The sequence below is a fragment of the Frankliniella occidentalis genome, unplaced genomic scaffold (assembly GCF_000697945.3).
Source record: "Frankliniella occidentalis isolate FOCC.00 unplaced genomic scaffold, Focc_3.1 Scaffold48, whole genome shotgun sequence".
Lineage (NCBI taxonomy): Eukaryota > Metazoa > Arthropoda > Insecta > Thysanoptera > Thripidae > Frankliniella > Frankliniella occidentalis.
In genome coordinates, this window is record NW_026267178.1 from 672,140 (window position 1) to 678,883 (window position 6,744).

Below are 6,744 nucleotides of genomic sequence, written 5' to 3' on the forward strand. Positions count from 1 at the left end.
TCTTCGATAAGAGCGGATCAGGGGGCTTAACTCACACTGGCGCATATTACGCACAGAGCCACGGTAGGCGTGGCGTGGCGGGGCGGGGGCGTTCAAAGCCCCAGTCAGCCAGCCTTGGGCGACCCCCTCCCGATCCCACGCCCAACACCGCCCCGCCCACCACCAGACGGCGGCGGGGCCAACCCTCCGACCCGAACCCTTTGGCCCGGATAGCCCTCCTCCTCCTCGGCACACCTGCACGGGGAGCGCCAAGGCCGCAAGCAGGCCAGCCAGGCCGAGCATCATAAAAATTGCACCGTTTGGAGACCATCACCGAACGCACAACATAAAATTACGGGGGGAGCGTCTCAGCCGCAAACCCCTTTCCGAACTTTTTCTTGCGGACTCCCCTCGTAAAAAGTGCAAAACACGTGGCCCCCGCCGCCAGGGCTCGGCCGGCCACGGGCTGCCCCTCGCACAGCGCGCCACTCAAATTAGGAAAATCGTTGTTTCTTTTTCTGTCCGAAACTGTATCATTACACGACGAGGCAAAATGCGAGATGGGTGAGATGGGCGGCTCTGGAGCAAAGACCGGCCGTTGTGAGAAACAATAATGAAAACAGCGACCACTGGGTGGCCCGATGGCGGACACCGCCCTTGCCAATGGACTTGGGTATTCCCGGCGGCACGCGAGGAGGGCGCGGTGCGCGAATACCCACCACCACCCCGGCATACCGCGGCCGCGGGGACGCCACATCCGGCCACGCACCGCGCCAGGGCCCTCCGCGTCGAGAGAGATATCGCCAGTGGCCGGCCGCGCATACCAATGGGGGCCGCCGATCACCTCGGCCCGGCTGGGCCCGGTAGACTCGCAGAGACACACGGACCTTTCAGCGCGGGGCTCAATGACTGGCTGGTGAGTGAGCCCGTGATTAATCGTGTGGGTCGTATCGGCACGGCAGCCAAGCCCACGGTGCACACTGTGACTAATGAATACCCAGTCCGACGTTCCGTTCCGTCCCCTTCGGCAGATGCGCGCCCGATAAACTCCTAATACGGCAGCGGCGGCGGCGGCGCGCTCCCCCTCCGCTGCATACGCCCCTCTTCCTGTCGGCTGAGCGTCCGCCCGTCGTCGTCCTACGCGGTCCGACTATCCGCGCAGCACGGCGAAGAGAGGAGAGAAGAAAAATGGAAGGAACAATAGCCGCTGCAGTGTGCAGTAGTTAAGCCCTTGCGCAGCTGGAGTTCTCTTTTTTCGCCTCGGTCGGCAACCCCGCCTGATGGACCGACCGGCTAAGGGATCGCGGCGCCGAAATGCCCGCGGGGCACCGGGGCTTATTAAAGCGGAGCGCCCCTTATAACAAACACTGGCCACCTGCAGCTGCGGCGGGCGGGATAGACAGCTGCGGCAGCTGCAGAGCATGACCGTGCGGCACACACAGTGTGGTGGTGGTGGCGCCCTGCGGTCTGTTTGCCAACTTGCGACATGCGTGCGTCCTGGGTGTGCGCCCGCCGCGCCGAGGGGGGCGAGGAAGAGGCTGAGAGGGGCCGTAATGGCCGGGCGGGAGAGCGAGAGAGAGAGAGAGAGAGAGGAGAGAGGGGTGAGAGCGAGAGAGAGGCACCGGCGGGCGTCATGTGTGGCGACAGCAGCGCCCCAGGCGAGTCGAGCCTTATCGATTCTGCTGCGAAATCGCGATTCGCGGCGCCGGAATGTTTACACACTCTGCGGGAGCGCGGGCGCGGGCGGTGCAACCCGTACGAGAGAAGGGGGGGGGGCTTGTGTGTTTGTGAGCGAATAAGAAGGAGAAAGGAGAGAGGGGAGGAGGTCCTCGAGAGCAGCTCGCCCGCCTTGACACCAGGCCCACATATCACAGCTCCGGGAGAGCGGAGGTGAGGGGATGGAGGAAGGTCGGGCGGAGGGCCCCATGGCGAGGTCTGGGCGGCCGAGGGCTTTGCCTCCGACCAGGGCCAGCGCAGCATCGAGTCGGAGCAGGCGCCCCGCAGAGACACCCAGGGCGACGCTCAGCGCCAGATGCAACTTTTCGAGAGAGAGAGACATTCACATCCTACTTTGTGGACTGTCCGTCGCCCATGTGCTGTGCGCGGCCGCGCTGGGGCTCCACAGAGCCCCCCGCCCAGCCCTCCTGCAGGACACGCAGTCAGCGGGCCGTGCGGGACGAACTGAGACAATTCCAGCTTGGCATCCTCGCGTAAACACGGCAACGACTGCGGCAAGCGCGGCGCTAGGCAGCTGGAGAGAGAGGGGGAGGTCGTACTAGAGACATCCGCGCACAACAGCGCCGCTTTCACGACGTCCTTGGCGACGGGACGGGCGGCCCGCGGGCGATCCCGCCGGGATGCATTATTTAGTCGGTGCGGAAAGTCGATCCCGCGCGTCACGACGTCATGAAATTCTCATCCCCGCCATCGGCACTAGTATATCGGCCGCGACTAGGAATAGCTTTCCGCGCGCATCGACTTATTGCGGGGACACACTCGTTATCGGGCGACCGCGAAACTGCGCGTCAGGTGAACCCGCCGCCCGCCCACCGGACTGGCTGCACTTCCAGCACTATCACCCCCCGCCAACCCACTAATTTCTCATCATAACGGTACGGTTGCGCTGCGGGCGAGGTGGCGAGGCCATCGCGGCGGTGCAGCGCAACATGTACATCCCCGCGGAGCCCCGCGGAGCCCCGCGCCGTGCCCCCTGGTGGCTGGTCGCACCACAGCTCGCGCTAGAGACCCCTACATTACCATACACATAACTTGGTCGTGTCATGAGCCCGCGTTACGCCCCAGCCTGCTTGCGTACTCCCACTTGGCAGAGAGAGAGAGAGAGAGAGAGAGAGAGAGAGAGAGAGAGAGTAGGGGAGGCACACTCCGCAGACTCCTCCAGGCAGGCAGTGCAACCCAGTGTCATGAATTATTATCAGCGCCAACTTCTCCCCGTAAGGCGAGGGGTCCACACGCTAAATGAAATGGGACATCGAGGAAAGCAATCGCCAAGTGTCGTCGAGTCGGTAACGCGCCAGGGAGCGCGCCAGCCGAGCCAGCCGAGCAGAGCCGCGGGCCGGACGGCGGTCTCATCCCTCGTGTGCAAACAGAGACCCGCTCGCTCGCGGGTGTTGCGCTACTCAAAGTCAATCAGCGCGGACGAATCGCAATAATTAATCTATGCAAATCTGAATGTGAATGCAGCCGCGCGCCACACACCACAACGAGGTATTGGCCGAGACAACACGGCGAGTAAATGAGATTTGAACGGCGATTAATCAATGACACTGCGCCAATTAATTAGGGCGGCCCGGCCGGACAACACCAATCAGGCGGCCGATTTAGGCCCCAAGTGTGGCGCGCCGATATGCAAAGCGACTTGTTCTAATTTAACATCACAGAGCGCGTTTGCTTTGCTGCGGGACTTGCAGCACACATCGCGTATCGGACCGCGACACGAGTAGGCTCTCCGACCGAGGCACGCCGAAAGTAGGACAGACGGGGTATAAGGGGGAGAAATTGTCACGCAGATGATGCAGGAGGACACGCTTGCTTTACTGGTGCCAGTAGTAAAGCAGTATTCCTACTACTCAAAGTGAGCGACAAAGCGCGTTCTATCGGTACGACTGCCTTGCAGTTTGTTTCCAGTGCAGCTAACATTCCCAATGCTGGATAAAACCGGACTAAAGTGGACGTGCACTAACAACTTAAAGTTAAGCACTAACTTACCGTTTAAAGTAAATCCTCAAGGTATCCACAAAAATGATGGTATTCCATTCGCTAGTTGCTCCCATGCGATGGCATCCAAAAATTTGAACTTTTGTTGAACACACCACAAATCCAAACGGCACTAAAAATCACTCCTCACACTCAACACTTTGTCGTTAAAGACACCACTTGGGGCCTCACACAATTTTCACTTTCCCGCTCTGGGGGAGACACTTTGCACAAATCCAGACAAACTGGAATACTCGACGGACCACGAGATAAATCCAATGAGTGGTCGATGCACACACAAAACACACACTTCACACACTGCGGCGCGATCTTTTCCGAACAGCCGGCTCTAGACGCGTACGGAGCACGCGGAGCGCGGCGCGAAGCGACGAGGCGGCGGCACGAACGACCCGCTCGCTTGGGGGCAGCAGCCAGACTGACTCACACGGCGCGGCGCGGCGTCCTCCCCCCCCCCCCTCTTGTTCTCTCCCCCCACCCCCCGGGCCGCATCCACGAGACAGAGCGCGCTCGCTGGCAGGCCGGCAGGACACTTCGCAGGACGGCCGCTCGGCGGCGCCACCGTCTGGCTGCTCACACGCGATTGAATGACAAGAAGGTCCTGCTAATGAATGGTATGCATCAGAGCATCGGTCGGATGCGAGCGCTCAAGTGATTGGTGTCCAGCAAAACTAACCGCAGGGGTCAAGGGTGGCATCGCGACCAACAGCCTGAGGCCTCGGTAATTGGTGAAGTCCGTCCTGTCAAACGGTCAGGCATCCCGCCACGTGATCCATTAGACCAGAAAGGCGAGATAGGCACAATAACAGACAGACCAGGAAGTTACATTCGAAATGCGCGCCTGACGAGACAGGTGCGCAAGCGATAGCACAGCATTTCGAACACCTGGTAGTACGTTGCCCCTGTTAACGGCTGGTAATTAGTAATTAGTCGAGAACAAACTAAGTTCTGTCCCTCGCCGACCGAATGCAGGTGGTGGTGGTGGTATGGTTGATGCGGGGGTCCGCGGGTGGCGGAGGACTGGAATGGAAGGGAGAGGAGGGAGGGGATGGACCAAGGTGCATGTCCTCATTAGAGGGACAGACACTCGCGGCCACGGATCGTTTGTGAACAAGGCGATGACATCAAATCGAGACATCTCCCGATCCCCTCCCCCAGCGCGTCCGGCCCCCAACGCATTGTCATACCATGGGGGTGAGCGGGGTGGCAGTGGTGCGGGGTGGCGGTGGTGCGGGGGCCGGCGCTGACTCAGACGCAGTTCCCCATATCGGCCCCGTGCATCCTTCGTCGTCCCCGCGTCGTTGGCGGCGCACAAAAAAAGGATGCGCCCGAGGCGATGTCTAAAAACTGCATATGATGCGTCAAGTCGAGCCAGACTGGGGAGACGGGGACGCGAGGCGAGGACGCAAGCAGCAGGGGGGGCGGCTCAGTCAGAGCGAGACTTGTGAGACGCGGTTTGAAAAGCGTCCGTCGTTTGCTACGCGGAAGAACATACTATACGTTAGAGTACAACGGCTTGCGTATATGCAAGTGTGTTGTGAGGGGAGAGGGGGTGAGGGGTCGGGGTGAAAGCTGGAAAACAAAGAAACAGGGGGCTGGGGGGAGAAAGGGAGGACGAGAAGAGAGAAAAGAGCAATGAATCAGAATGTATATTAAGGCTTAGGCGCACTGGGATTAAAAAAGTGAAAGGCGGCTGCGCGAGGGGGAGTGAAAGGGAGGGAGGATTGTGAGGCTTCGCGGGGGGAAGGAAGGGGGCACTTCAGCGCGCCATGCACCCCGTGTCGTCTGCTGGCGTCGCCTGCTGCCGCCTGCCGCGCCCGGATAGACGGCTAATGTGGAGTAACCGCGGCGCTTTTCAAACTTTCAATAAGGCGCGGGGTGGGGGGCGCTTTGAAGCGCGATAAATTATGAAAGCAGTAATAAGTGCTGGTGCCTCGGCGGCGCATTGCGGCGAGACACTTTGAATCTCAGTCCTCTTTAGTGAGCAGGGGGTCTAGGTGGGACGGACGGACAAGTTCCAGAGTGGACGACAACGTGGCGCAGATGAAATGAATTTTAGCGCGCCGGAAGGGGTTTGGGGCGCCACGGCGCCAGCACCGGCCGGGGCCCGGGCTGGGGGTAGAGGGGTCCAGCCCGGGTAGTGGCCGGCCGGGATTTGCAAGGTCCCTTTCGTTCTACCAATTCAGACCTGGTCCCTGCTGCTTTACATTGTGGGGCCCGGCCCAGCCCCGCCGCGCCTCACTAGCCAGACTCCCGCTCTGCCCTTCCACGCCCCTTTTACCTGGCTGTTCTCTCTCCGCCCGCCCATGTTTCTGCTGAGTCCGCTGGCTGGAATTACACCGCGTCGGCCATCCTCCCCTCCAGCTCGCTCTCGCTCGCTCCCTCTGGCTCTCTCCCTCGCGGCGTGGACCCCAACCCCGGAGCCGCGCTGCGAACACAGGAAGGTGTTATGACCACTGATGATGACGCCGCGAGACAACAACTTCAAAACACCGGGAGCTTTCGGCGACGGTAATGGGCGAGCGGGGGATGGGCGCCGCCGAGCCGAGCGCGCTGAAAAATAGAAAATAACAAAACTTTAGCAAACCTGCAGTTAAAAAGCGATTTGGAGAGCAGAGCGCAAAAGGACACGAGCCGCGGCACGCTGGCTTTGAACACGGAGGTCGTTATTTTTGGAAAGTTCGTTGCGTCTTGGAGCGCTTCCATGCCTTTTGATTGCATAAGATCAAAGATAGGCTACTTACCATCGGAAATGATGCACAAGCCAAGCTCGTGTCATTTTGGAACATCCTTAAGTCTGTTGCAATCAGGTTTCATGTCCATGCTCAAGCTCATGACTCGTCACTTGATATGAACCTTCGTACACTGACACGCGGTAAGCAGGGTTTTAAAAAAGCTCATCAATATTTCATTTCACAAGCTTTACTATTTTGACATAAATTGATTTAAAAATGTAGAATCTGTAGTAAAAAAATGTACGCTACGTAAATGTGGCACCCTTATGGCTTTCATATGTACACATATGTATACATG

At 59.4% G+C, this 6,744-nt stretch overlaps 1 protein-coding gene across 1 annotated transcript in view; it reads right to left on the minus strand.

Annotated features, from left to right (window-relative positions):
• LOC127749353 (netrin receptor unc-5-like) overlaps positions 1–4,125 on the minus strand; it is a 100,931-nt gene extending 96,806 nt beyond the window's left edge. The window contains exon 1 of the mRNA XM_052267256.1: positions 3,706–4,125. The gene's annotated coding sequence lies outside the window, so the exon portion shown is untranslated. The remainder of the gene's footprint in view (positions 1–3,705) is intronic.
• Positions 4,126–6,744: the final 2,619 nt, after the last annotated feature.